This window comes from Simochromis diagramma, unplaced genomic scaffold, assembly GCF_900408965.1.
Source record: "Simochromis diagramma unplaced genomic scaffold, fSimDia1.1 OVJJ01000602.1, whole genome shotgun sequence".
In the NCBI taxonomy this organism is placed as follows: domain Eukaryota; kingdom Metazoa; phylum Chordata; class Actinopteri; order Cichliformes; family Cichlidae; genus Simochromis; species Simochromis diagramma.
In genome coordinates, this window is record NW_024387040.1 from 11,020,274 (window position 1) to 11,035,450 (window position 15,177).

Consider the following 15,177-nt stretch of genomic DNA (forward strand, 5'->3'; position numbering starts at 1 on the left):
TACAGTTAGAAAAAGGCTGAACAAGTATGTCCTGTTTGGTAGGGCTTCCAGGAGAACGCTTCTTCTTTCTAAAAGGAACATAGGTTTGCAAAGTTGCAAGTCTTTAAACCACAAGACTTTGGGCCAAAGCCACAAAATGTCAGTCTTTTAATACTAAACTACTGCACAGCACTTATTCCTTTCACATGCATTCATGTTGCTGCTTTGTCCGCAGCCGTCTGGATTCTGTTTAACTTCTTTGTATTTTCCTAATATTACATTTTCTCTTTTTTTCTAAAATCGGTCGCTTTGTTAGAAGAGGATCTCTCCATGTTTGTAGTTGGTCACATGAGGGGAGACCCCACGTTAACTTCGCGAGTTGATAACCAGGTTTGTGTGAGCATTTATCTTTGCCAATGTCAGAGTGAATCCAAATAATGGAATAGTACCGTGAGTATGAAGAACTCATTTTGTAATCTAGAGTCAACCTGAATTTACTGATCTTTTTTCATCAGCATGGGTATGTTCCAGGGTGACAATGCTATTATTCATTGCACTCAGACTGTGAAAGAGTGGTTCATGGAGTTTCGTTTTACACATCGGTTGGCCATTTCAGAGTTTAGACCTTTGTATACAATTTATTTATGCAGTGGAACATTATCTTGCATTATCCAACCATATCTTATGAGCTAATGTTACAAAGAGAACCAGAGAGGGTGTGGTAGACAGGCCAGGACTGCTGGCTTAGTGAAGTAGAACCGATCAAATCTCGCTGTGGTGGCAGCTTTACACTCGGTATGACCCAGGTTGATAGAGGGTGCCCAGTCTGGATCACATTCCAGCATTTTGTAGGCTGGTTTTCCTATAAAACACAACAAACATTAGCCCGCAAAGCCGCAGTGAACAAAGCAGCGTAGCGCACCGAATTAAATTCAAATCAATATAAGACTTATTTGTAACCTACATCAATAATTATGTTATGATAAATTACGTAATAACTACAAAAGAAGACTTTGTGGAAATGCTTGGAGCAGACTAACATGTAAACTGGAGTGTTCTGGAGCGTTATATTTGGTCTTGGAATGGCTGCAATCCAGGCCATCCATCGGCTCTTTGTTACTTCGGAAACATGGCTTAAACGATTTCTCCTCCACGACGTAATCCGATAACAGCCGATCTCTTTACCCGTAGGCTTCCCGTGGCTGTCATGCAACCGGCTACTGCAGTTAATAATAATACAACAGCTTCTTGCCATTTTTTTGTGTTTCTTTTTATCACTGTGTGACTGTTTTCATTTGAAAGCCTGCGTGCGCTAGTACCGTTTGCAACTCGTTCCCAGAATCCTTTGTGGTTTTACCCCTGAATGACATCACATTTTCAGTCTCTATCCTGTCGTTAAGTCTGACGTCACTAGCCGTGTCTGGGCCTAAACTCCGCTGCAGGTTCATATATCAAACGATTACTATGGCATTACTGAGAGTTGAAAAATTGTCTAAAGTCTTTCATCTTTAATAAAATTATCAGCGTTCTGCTCTACCAGGTGTAACAATTGAGTTTAACATCCAGGCATCCATGAAAACGGAATTTATGACATTTAACGGAGTTAGAAGTTAGCAGGAAGTTAGCTCGCTAGCTTCTATCTAAATGCAATATAGCATGTCCTGACTGCGGGGTTTTGGAAACAAATTAAAACGTACAGCTCTGTTATCACTTCCAACATAAATGAAGACAGAAAACTAAACAGCAGTGACGTTTGTAGGCTTACTGAAGTTTGGCTAGCTGGTATATAATGATGTGCTACGTGTCCACTAGCGACACAGCTATGTTAGCATAATATAAACAAGCTAACTTTTTTTCCACTCGATAAAAGTTAACATGAGTGTTCTCGGTGGTCAGGAACAAATGTAATCACATGGCAGGATGCTGTAAAAGGACCAAACTTCAGCCAGGAGAACAACTGAGATAATCCATCCACAATACGAGGTTAGTCATTCATATACTGCTGCATGGGCTGGGCTGTAGTTACATCCTAAGGTTTTAAAAACTGAGCTTAAATAAACGATTAGCGGTAATAAAAGCCGAGGGAGGTCAACAGTGATCACTGACTGTTTTAGGAGCTTTTTGAGATTAAATAGAAGAAAATACAAAACATTAAACATGTTAACAACACAAAAGCCATATTAAACGCAGACTACTTTAGGCCCAGAAGTAGGATTCGTCACGTCATCACTTAACGACCGGATTGGAGAAAAGAAAACCAGTAGCTGTGGTGTAATCTGTTTGAGTATAACCTGTTTTATTGTGAAAGGGGGTTCTGAAACAGGAAGTAAACAATAAAGGTCGGAGTTTGAGTGCTCTACAAGGTGTCGCTTGAATCCTTGCCTAAAACCACGACAGTAGCCTGTCTATTGTCCATAAGTGTTGGTCAGCTTCCACGCTGCAGTGCACTGTTTCAATCAGTAATGGAATTTCACCCTCTGTGGAAATGTGAGAAACTCCTACCTCCTCACAGCTCTTACAAACCCTCAGCAGGAAAATGTGACAGACTACTGGGAGCCGAGCTCTTCTGCCAAGCCTTTCTCAGCTCTTCTTGAGGCTCCGGGAAAAAGTAAGCCTGTGTAACATGTACAGAAAAAAATGAGCTTGACCACACAGAGTTTTGCATAGAGCTGGACTTGTAAACATTATATGTGCAGTCCACAGTATGTTCTTAGTGACCCCAGTGTAGCATGTGTCTGCCATAAAAATCAATTTAAAAGAGTGACTGCTGAAAAGTCTGTCTCACTAACACACACACAGACTGAATGATAAATCAGGGAATAACAAAACAAATCTTTGGCACAAACCTAAATTGTAAAGTATCTTTAGGACCATGAGTGAAAACTTTTATACGCTGTCATCTGCAGGAGTGATATTCTAGTTCAGCGAGTGATATCCAGAGATAATCAGATTCAAGTTTTTATCTTGAAGCAGTGAAGAGCATGTCTGTTTTGTTATGCCATGATTGTGAGGTATGTGGAGCTGCCATAGGTTCTCTTGGATTTTGGCTTTTTTTCCTGGTACTGGGTGTCTACTTCTGTTCCCATTGTTATTGCACCCGTTAAGAAGGGTTTTTAAAAGTGATGGTTGTAAAGTCATTTAAAACAGCAATTCATTTTCTAAAAAAAGGTTGGATAATGCATCATTATGATTCTGGTTACCAATTATGTTTACAGTCCTGTGAAAAACTAGGTTCACACCATGATTCAGTAACTTGCAGAACCACCTTTAGCAGCAATACATCAAAGTAAACTTTTTCTTTATGACTTTAACAGTCCCTCACATCATCACTGAGGTCTGGACGTTGACAGGGCTTTTGGGATGATTTGTTTTTCAGCCATTCTGTTGTAGATTTGCGGCTGTGCTTCTGATCACTGTCCTAGAGTTGCATGACCTAGCTTTAGCTGTCAGATGGCTTCACATTTGAGTTTGTTATACAGAAGAGTTCATGATTGACTTAATGAACTGGCATGAGGTGTCTGTTCTGTCCAAAGAAAATGTTTGAGAAGTTTTGTGTGTTAGATGCAGTTTTGCAAAGCTAACTTGTACTGCCATGTTCTTTTTATTCTCTTGTATTGTGAATTTTTTTCCTGGAATTGGAATTTCCATGATTAGACAACCTGTCAAACAAAAGGTTGTAATTCAAAGTAATTTTTAAAACAGCTGTTCCTCTTCTAATAGAAATAGGTAAAGCAACAATACAAATTAATTAACTAGTAATTTTGCTGATAATATATTTCTCTTTTTACATGTTTCAGTCATTTTTCCCAACAATAGCTAGCTAGCTTGTTTAGCTAGCAGCAGAAAATTTTTAATATTAAAAAATAAATTTAAAATAAAAATAAATAAATAAATAAAAAGACACACAAACTGCATAAAGGATCAGCTAAACACTACAAATTCTCCACTTAGTCAGCTGTTTTCTTACTCAACTAACATTAACTGCTGCAAACTGTTTGTTTTCACTGGTTTCAACCACCAACACAAACCATAAACCTAAAAACAAATACAGTCATGTCAGAATGAAAGTTTTACAGCCGTACTTATAGCCCTATGAAAAACTATTAACTTTGACTGGACTCACATTTGACTCCAGAATACTTTGGTTATCTAGACATTGTTCCAGAAGCCTTGTGGCTTGTTCAGATTTGGTTCTGTTCATCTGGATGTAGTGTTTTCAGTGGGAGAAACCTTTCATCACTCATCCAGCTGACTTCTTCAGTAACTGACCTGACAGCCCGTTGTTCGTCAGTGGTGCTAGTTTCACTCATTGTGCAAATGTACTGTTTATAAGGTTGTTTAAACCTGCAGTCAGCTGAGACTCAAGAAGTCCCTTGGATAAGTGACAAAACATTTCCCCCACTGAAAACGCTACGTCCAGATGAACACAATCAACTTTTTGGGATTTCCTTACCTGGATGATTGGTAATTATCAAGACATAACTCATGTATCATTTTCATTTTAGAGAAAATAGCCTTTCTCCTGGCAACCCTTCCAAATGAGACCTACCTGTTCAGTCTTCTTCTAATTGTACAGTAATGAGCTTTAACATTTAACGTGCTTACTGAGGCATGTAAAAGCTGTGATGTAGCTCTGGGGGTTTCGCAGTTTCTCTGAATATTGCATTTTTTGACCTTGGGGCAAACTTGCTAAATCACCCACTCCTGGGAAGATTGTGCTATTGTGTTAAAACACACCTGAATGCATCAGACCAGCAAACTGGTCTGATAAATTCAAGCTTTGACTGCCCCTCTGTTAAAAGCCAACTGTACTGGATAGAATCCTATGAAAACTTCCTTTTTCACATGACTGAAATAAAGGTTAATATAGCTGATAAGTCTATGTGTATGGCTCTCCTGTACTAGCAGGAAAGCCATACATGCTAGAAAATGTGGCTCACACTTTTAGAAAGCTTAACCTGTTAAAATCACTAGGAAAACCATATTATCAAAGCTTAATTATCTTTTGAGCTACACCCCACAAAATATCCGAACCCATTCTATGAATGAAACTAGAGTATTTCCATCCGTCTTGCTATATATAAATAATATGCACGATCACCTCAATCCTTCTCTTTCTTTACAGCTTCCTTTTTCCTTGTTCCTTCACCAGCTCTCCTTTTGTGTTGCTTCTTTTCATCTCACTTAGTATTGTGACAGCTGGGCGAGAGGAAAAGTCCTGCTGTGTGCCATCATGCAGTACAGATGTTACCACACTTATTTGTTTGCCTCTTTCAACACATACCTTCATAAACTGATGAGACTTGAACACAAGGCCTGATCACTGAGTGTGCAACATGAGTGGCTGTGAAGGTCAGAAACTCCAATGTCATAACAGATTTCCATTACTTACACTGGCTTGAGCACTGTTAAATGGATGAGACCATGATAGCGTACTGGGGTTTAAATAGATTTTATTGAATTTGTAAGGTGGAGAAAAACAAATTAAGGCTAATTCTTTATGGTCAGTGAATACCGTAGATTTGGCACATGCCACTGTCAGCATGTCACGCTTTTCCCTTCCAGGTTTCTGACAAGTGGTGCAGGTTGTTGCATAATCAAGTATAGCAGGCAGGTGACATACATTAAGTACACAGGATATAAATAGTCATGCATAATCTCTGAGAAGAGAGGATAAGAGCTTCCAAGGAGAAAGATCTCTAAATGAACAATACTGCAGTCAAGTCAGTAGATCCGACATAGCACTTCTGCGTGATTGTCATTTCAATTTCACTTGATTTTATTCAGTCAGGGGTCGTAAACAAGACCCAACCTTTTCTGGTTTAATGTAATCTGGTTGTCCTTGCTTTCACAGTACTGTAGCATCTGCCAGATGGCAGGAGTGTGAACAGTGTGTGCTGTGTTTTGGGTGCGGTCCTTGATGATGTTGTGTGCCCCTTTTCTGACCCGAGTGTTGTAAATGTCCTGTAGTGGTGGGAAGGGTACTCCGCAGATGAACTGTGCTGTTTTAATGACACGCTGGATAGCCTTCCTATCCTGAGTGGTGCTTTTCCCCTACCACACTCTGATGGAGTTTGTCAGAATATTCTCCACTGTGCATCTGTAAAAGTTGCTGAGCAGTTTGGAGGTTAATCCAAATTTAACAACTTGAGAATGTCTGTCTGTAAACAACTCAGCCAGCTCTGAAGAGCGGACTCTCAAAGCACGGCCGGGGATGTTGTCAGGGCCGGCTGCTTTTCGGGGTTAGTCCTCCTCAGACCCTTGCATACCTCAGTTGACGTCACAGTGAGTGAAGAACTCCGTGCTGCCTGTGCTGGTAGAATCCCTCTGTGTTGGTTGGTGTTGAGGTTGTCAAAGCTAGCGTAGAACTCATTCAGCTCGTCTGGTAGCGCGTCGCAGCTGACTGTGACCCTGCTGCTAATCTGCTGGTAATCAGTGATGTGTTGCAAGCCTTGCCACATGCATTGAGAATCTGAGTTGTTGTAGTATCCTTCCAGTTTCAATCTGTGCTGCCTCTTGACTTCCCTGATGGATCAACATAGGGCAAATCTTGCTTTTTGTAGTCCTCTGCGTCACCAGAGGCAAATGCAGTGGAGCGTGGATGCAGCATGGAACGCACCTCACAGTTCAACCATGGTTTCTGATTTGGATATGTTTTATAGGACTTAGTGGGGACAATATTGTCAATGCAGGCGCTGATGTAACTGGTAACCACTGATGCATATTCCTCTAAATCCACAGAGCAGTCATCTCTCAAGGCAGCAGTCTAAAACACACCCCAGTTTGTAGCATCAAAGGAAGCACTGAATCATTTTCTTCACTTGAAACTTTAATAATTCTTCTAACTGGGAAGGAATGTTTGACGAACTGCCTGCATGCTGGATAGAGGAACACAGAAATGTGGTCAGACTGTCCAAAATGGGGGTGGGGCAATGCCTTGTATGCGCCCCTTACCTTGCTGTAGATGTGTTCCAGGATGTTGTTATTCCTTGTTGGAAAGCTGATGAAACTTTGGGAGCACAGTCCCGAGGTTACAGTCATTCAAATCCCTGGCATAAAGGCACATCTTTAGGAATTTATTTAAAATTCTAGCAATTCCTTCATATTAAGGTGTCTGCAGCAAGTTTCATCTCTTGAAGTTGTGATGGGTGAATTGTTTTCCTTTATGAAGTCCTCAGTGTTCAGAGACAGTATCTCGTCTGGGGCTCTCCTCAGCTCTTCCCAGGAGGGTGGCACAGATGCCCCTCCGGTGGTCCTCCTTGGGCTCTCGCACTCTGGGGCCTCTGGATGTCTGGAGCCTGGATCTCCTCAATGCCTGCTTCATGCCCTGGGGGACGGGGCTATGGCTCTCTACACCCTCTAGCAGACCGTTACATGGGGAAACCTTTTGAATACAAGCGCGCTGATCCACACAGGTGTGTACATGGGTGTTCACTGTTCATCGACATAAACTACACCTTTCTTGGCTGTGACTTCAAAGCACATTATGCGCTGTCGGTCCTGCATGCTGCACAACAACATTCAATATTTAGTATTTACTGCTATTTACACTTAGCTAGATTAATGCGATGGTGTTGTGTTTAGTATGTTGCTCTGTTTTGTTTTGTTTTTTTGCTTGTTTTCTCTTCTTTTTCTCTCAACAGGTGATCCAGGAGATTTTTTTTCTTCTCTCTCTTTTTAAGTGCCCTTTCTCACTGTCCCTCTTCCCTTCTGTTTTTCTTTTCCTTCATCTTTCTTTCTCCCTTTCCTATCTCTCAGTCATGTCTGTCCCGTCTGTAACAACTGAAAATAAAATAAATAATAACAACAAAGGTCAATCAAATGGACCAATACGGCAAGGCCGCGATCATCCATTTGGCAAAGTAAATCCATTGGGTATCCTTGTTGGTCTTCAGACAACAATTCTGACGGCTAAAGAACCAAATGGGACAGGCAAAAAAAGAAAAAAAGAAAAAGAAAAGAAAGAAAAAAAGAGACAATATCGATTGATTATCCAGAAAAAAAGAATTTAAAAAAATAGAAGTTTTTGGGGGGTTTTTTCAAAATAACCACAGGTCTCTGCAATATATAAGTATGTATTGTCACTACAATGAAAATTGGATTAGGTCAGATAACGTTTAGGGAAAGGTTATAGTTAGTTTTTTCATTGTGTGCTCACTATTGTAGTGCAAGTGCAGAAGGGAGAGAAGAAAGAAAAGTTTCAAAATGAAAGTCCTTACAACAAGGTTAGTGTTGAAAGCTGTTCCGTTTTGAGCAATTAAGTCATGAATTCAGGAAAGACTCGTCGTTTTAGTGTTTTTCAAGTGCGTTATTTATTTTTATGAACACCACCATTCAATTTATTTCAATTTTAATCAAGACCAAGTTTCACAGCAAGCCACATGAAAATGCATGTTTGACATCCTAAGATTCCCTCAAATCAGGATTAAGAGGTTTGTTAGATGTATAAAAATTGAAGTCATAGTGTAGCGTTGTTTTCGAAACTAAACTTTTTTACACATTTTAATGAATTGCCTTCACGTGCCTGTCTAAATTCTTGTTTCTTCCTGTTATATGCAGCTATTACTTTTGCTCCTTTCAAAGTGGCAACACAAAAGTGGTAATACAGAAAAGTAGCACGGCTGGCATGTTGATTTTATATGTGCTTCTGAACTGACTTCATACTCACTTGTGGAGAATCTGGATGCCATCAGTTCACAGACAGCCTTTAGGAAGCTATCCACTTAGCTTAGCATTTTTTTAAAGTGTCAATAACAATGATGGAGTCTAAAGATTCCAGCAGCAAATTTCCTCTGCAATTTCCTGCCTGCAGTCTTCAGTGTTGTTTTATATAAATAGCCACTTTTCAAGATATGCACTTCTCTGACATATCCGGATTTTTTTTTCCTGTTTAAAGGATCTGAGTTTGTCTAATTAGCATCTATAACTGTACAGTGCATCTGAAAAGTATCCACGGTGCTTCACTTGTTCCATATTTTGAAATTCTTCTAAATGCATTAAATGTATTAAAATAAAAACATAACTTGTTCAGTATGACAAATAAACTGAATTCACCACACTCTGACTCCAATCAAGTTGTAGAAACATCTGCAAGATCATCTTTGGAAACACAATGCACCTGAGCGCAATTTTAAAGGTCGTGACATATTTTATAATGTTTCATATTTTTGTTTTTTATTTACCCCACTACCCCATAATGACAAAGTGAAAAAGGTTATCTTGACATCCCTGCAAATTTATTAAAAATATAAATGTTTAAATTTCAAGCTAACTTTTTTTTTCGCTTTATCATTATGGGGTATTTTGTGTAGAATTTTGAATCCATGTGGAGTAAGGTTATAACATGACAAAACGTGGATTCGATGTAGTGCCTGGTTTCTTTAATCCGAGACACATTGAAGCATCTGGATCCGGGTTTATTAGAAAAAAATTGTGCGCACCAGATTGGATCACAAACATTTGTCTACATTTGTTATGGGATTCGATGTATGTGCCTGTTCTTCACGTTGGCCTGATCCTGTGTATGAGGGCGCACGATTACAAATTACATGGTGATTCTTTTCTTGCTCACGTTGCCTCTTATATGAGAAAGTAGGGCCGTCCTCCCAGCAAGCGCAGCGTTGTATGGTGTAATAGTCTGCGACTACTCTTGCACATGTTTTTTGTTTGTTTTTTTAAAATTAGTGATCATGGATAGAGTGTCTTTTAATATGTGGCTGTCTCAGTTTATATATCGTTGTGCGTCTTTCTTAAGAAAAAAAACCCTCAATCTCACTGAGATCATGTAATTTAATAAAGGATTGTATCAATTTATCTGGATTCCATGGTGACAAGAAGCCATATTGTTTGACCAGGAATAAATATTCCAGCACTTCGACCTTTAACCGGGCAGTGCAATTTCTAATATAAATAAATGCGTCACATCTCAGTCCCTAAGCGACTGTGCAAAGCACACGTGTTTACTTTAGTTCTAAGACATGCCAAGTGTAATTATTAGCAAACACTCACCCTGCAAATGACATGAAATGTCATTGGAGAAAGCATGAGAGTGAAACTTTACTCAGTAAGTTGAACCTAAATGAAAATAATTTTCCAGTAAAATGCTGTAAATTGTCAGGCAGCGCAATTTATAATTGAAACAAATGTGTCACATCACATCTCAATAGTTAAGCACTGAGTAAAGCACATATGTTTACTTTATTACTAAGTAATAAAGGGTGTTACTATTAGCAAACACACACCCCTTGTGTGATCTGAAATCTCCCCATGCACTGAGTGAGTGTGTAATTCATTCAGTGATTTGAAATGAAATGAAACTTTTTTTAAACAAAGTGCCATGTATTGTTGATATTGTGAATTATTAAGAAAATTTAATAACATAATCACAAATAGATCCTATAAATAGAACATTTGCTGCTCGAGCTGCATCCAAAACAAGCTGGGACAACAAGATATTTGCCTCCTACATCAGCGGCAGTGTTTTCACATGTTAATCCATGGGGACCAGAAAACATGCTCACTGCCAATAAACAAAAGGGAGAAAATACAAATATTTGTGAAGTGGAACGTCTGTCTTTAGTTTCTCATGAGGAAAAGCAAATAAACACAAACTGAACCTTAAAATGAAGCTGACCATATGGTCTCTCCTGTGGGCCTGACTGACTTCAACCACCAAACAAGCAGTTAAAGGTATGCTTCCCACCAGCTTCCGCAGGGGCTTGTTGTTGCATCTCCAGCCAGCAAGCAAACCTGTCTCCAACTAGTTCTGTGTGATGTAAACTTAATTTTTTTACCAACAATTTTTATTCAGTCCTGTGCCCCAGGGTATCATTCTGTTATTTGCCTTACCTTACTCTAAGATTAGCAATCATGATAAGCTGTCACATGAATGTCGTTATCAATTTGATAAGTCAACCCAGGGGTCAATGCAGCTATGAGTGTGGTCATATGAAAAGGGTGGAATCTGGCCAATCACACACAATGACAGGTCTACAGGGAGCAAAGCGGATGATCTTACACAGGAAGATAAAATAATTTAATTTTATCAGTATTACATTATAATACGTGTAATTAAGACATTGGTGAATTGATATTGTATTAACGTAAAAGATCAGATCAGGGATGTCACATTCATTTTACACTGAGGGTCACACACACCTCATTTTGAGCTCAAGTGGACAGGACAAGTGAAACTCCCATTTCTCTCAGTCTAAAGAAAGTTTAAATACACATTTAATTTGATGGATGTCTTAAAATAAGAAAAAGGAGTGCTATTTCACAACTATTTGGGCTTAAATCGTGAGAAATGAATGTGGAAAATTATGACGTAGACAGCTTTTGTCTTTTTTACTATGGACCCACTGTGAAAAAATCAGATATTTCAGTAGTTGATTGTAAAAAAAATAAATAAATAAAAATATTTCAGTTAATTAATCTATTACTTAATCAATATGGCATAGTATGAGTAGTCACGGGGAAAGTCGTTATCAGTAAGAAAAGTTATGAAACTTATGAGAACACAGTTAAAAGACCAAAATTCATGCCCTCCTTCACATTTTCCAAAGCCTTCCAGTGAACCTGATTGGAGTCTTTCCCTGGCTGAAGGAGTTTAGACTAAAAAATCCATGAGGGATATTCAAGGATCAATGATGCTATTTGGTGATTGGTTATTAGGTGGTGATTTCATGCCTTTCAATCTCTTATCTCATACATAACCTTCTCCAGATCACAATAAGTCAATAGCACACATTAGCATGTAGATGAACCCTGAAGTTAACTGGAAATACCCAAATCCTGCTTTTTGAAGTTAAAAGCTAAATAAAACTTGTAAAATGGTCAAAACAATTGTTATTGTTTTTTATTGGGGAGCCTGGGAATTCAACGGTGTACTAGGGCCTCCCCCAGTAATCGAGGAATTATGAAAACGTTTGATAGTGTATGAGACGTCCACGTACAGCAGCTCTATCTTTAATGAGATCATGGGATAATGCTGGTTAAATGCAGGGTCAGGCTCCTGCTGAGCCAAACTATCTCCAGTGATTACTCTGCAGTTCATTACAAACTGTTGTGACGTTAAAACCATCCACTCACACACAGCTGTTTACATTTCATTAGCTAACTATTCCCGTCATGGTCAGGCTGAATAACGATGATGGTGCACTTGGTGTGTACTCACTGCATCTGTAATGTGTCTGTGGTGAAACAGTAATCCACAGGATGCTTATTCATTTTGATTTAAACGGATTATCTCACCTGAGTTGCTAGTTTGTAGAAACATTTGTCTACCCAAAATTTAGATATTTTAAGAATTACTCTATCTTTGTAATATGTCCATTACACTTAAATATTAATGACAAAAATAAAATAATTCTTCTTTCAGCTGCTCCCTTTGAGGCAGATCATTTGCCTCAATCTCACCCTCCGCTTCCTGTACTGTCACATCAACTTCCTGCATGTTATCTTTCACCACATACATGAACTTTCCATGTGGTTTTCTGCTCTTCCTGCTCCTTGGAAGCTCCATATTTAAAATCCTTTACCCATTTCGTCCTCTTGACATGTCAAAACCATCTAAGACCTGCCTCTCTGACTTTGTCTCCAAACTCCTCGACTTGAGCTGTCCATCAGCAGTAGGGCTGCATGAGGAGGAGGATGTCGTGAAGGAGGACATTCAGATGGTTGATGTGACAGTCTGGAATTGTCTGGAACCTTTAAACACACTTTGCAATAATAATGCAATAATAATAATAATGATGATGATGCATTGGGGGCAACTCCTGGTGGGTATCCCAGAGTTCCCAAGGATACCTTGACATGTAGACTGGAGAAGCCTGTGATTGGTAGATGTCCCACACCACCACCTGACTCTTACTTTTGGCATTATGTGGAAAACATGTAGCAGCACATTAATTTAATGGATATTTGAGTGGCGTTACGATAAGTGAAGCCCGATAAGGAAATGATATCCTGGGTATATAAACTTGTTTCTTGCAATAAAATCAATGCTTCTCTGTTTAAGCAGCAGACACACCTCAGCATCAACTGCTCAAGAGGAGACTGTGTGAATCAGGCCTTTGTAGTTGTAACTCCGCTACTGCGACCAGTAAGAACTATTTGAATGGACAATAGTCCCTTATGTGAAACCCATTGGCGATGAATGAGGCTTTGTGAAGGCAAACAATAGGTGCACAGAATTTGTGGGATCTCCTTCAAAACCATTTAAAAGCTCCAAATAATTTTGGTTTTGAGGCCATAAAAAAGGAATCTAAAATTTGAAACACCTCTTTTTTTTTCACTATTACAGTATTATACATGCACTCTAAAAGGTTTTGTGCCTTCTGCAATAATCTACAACATAAAAGTATTATAAACCTTTGAGTAACAATCTAGACTTTTGCCTAGTACTATATGTGATTCAATTGTTTTGTGGTTGTTGTTTTTATTTTTGTTTTTTAACTTTGGATAATATAGTATGCGGGTGCACAAGCATCTAGTTCAAACTTGTAAGGGAAGAGTTAGCCTGACATTTTCTGAGAATATCAGCTTCTCTGAAATGACATTTTATGTCTAGTGGTGGCTACGGTTATATAGTGACACATTGTCTGAACAAGTTACAAAATATTTTTATTGCTCACGCCAGAGAAAAAGAGGCCTGAAAGTTTGGTATACCATTAGCAACAGGGAAGTGAAATGACAAATGTTTGTAGATGCAGTTTTTACAATTTGAACAAAATAAAACAAAATTATTGAGAAAAAATTTCTGTCTTTAAATTTATGAATGCATGCCACAAAAAATGTTCTCTTTGAGTGTAATGTAAAGTCATTATTGACGCTAGATAGGTCGATGATTGTTATAAGCATACAGCAGTGCACTCTAGTATACAAAGCGCCGAGGGAAGCCACTCATGTGCATGCACTTTACACTTTTTGAGTCAATCCTCTTTTTGGCAGTTGGTAAATATTGTAAGAAAACTGCAAAGAACATTTTGCAATGATTATCTTGAAATCGAATGCAACTGGCTTTGACGGTTTTTCTTGTTTGCTCAGTATGCCACAAGTGGTGCCCTGCAGGGTGTGAAATATAGACTGCTCGCTTAATTGACACGTCAGATCTAGACGTGGTATTTCATGAGAACAAAATGACGAAACAGCAGTCAGTAGAAACTAAAGCAATGAAATGTTTTATGAGTAGATTTAAAGTCGCACCAAAGCTCATAGTAAAATATTGAAATCACTGGTTGAGTGCTTAATAATGAACTCCAAAAAACTGGGGGAATTATTGTGTAGCACCTATGTGTAACATCCCAGAGGTTATTGGACTCTCGAGAACGTGACAACCGGTCAGGAACATCATTGCCTTCATGATCCTGTGTACACACTGGCCACATATGAAATATTAGAGGTAGCGTTCCTCTTGTTTCTCCTCACACAAAGGAGCAAATAGGCCTTGCTGCTGGGCAGATGCCCTTCTAAGCCCTTTGTCCAGCTCTCCTTTTGTAATATAGTATCTGTTCCACATTCTTGAGACTGTGCAGGGAGACGCAGCAAACTTTCTTGTGACTGAACCTGTGAATATGCCATTAGGTCTATGTTGTAGTGCTAAACCTAAAATAAGCAGGCCAAAGTCAACTGATGCTGGGCGAATGGAGAAAAACCAAGAGAGTCAGCTGTCAAATGCTCCGGGAGCGTGCTCAGGCACTCCCAGTTGCACTAATTAGGTTTTCTGAAAAAGATGTTTTGTTGTTGCCTCCCTAGTGCAACTGTTGTCACTTGCGTGAAACATGGTGACGTTCTGGGAATGCAAATGTCCTTGTTGTGCTGCGTGTTCAGGATTTTAGTGTGGGATTATAAACATAGCAGCAGAAATAAACCATGCAAAAGCCACCTTACGTAACATGCAATATTGATTATGGTCTGTTTTTAGCCCTACGTTTCATGCTGATGTCTCCGGATTTACGTGTCAGTGTTCACTGATAACCGTGAGAAGGTGGTTTGATATTAACGGGTGTATCACCTTTGTAGTCCACTCCACTGCTCTCATACAGCACAGCAATGGCCTTATCTAGGCCACCTACACCGAACCTCCCTCAGTGCCTCCACCTCCTCCTCTTGTTTGACTGGCCAAGCTGATAAATGAATGAAGTTATCAGGCTGGAAATTTGCTTAGTGAGTGTGCCAAACCTGTACCAAAGCCAGCCA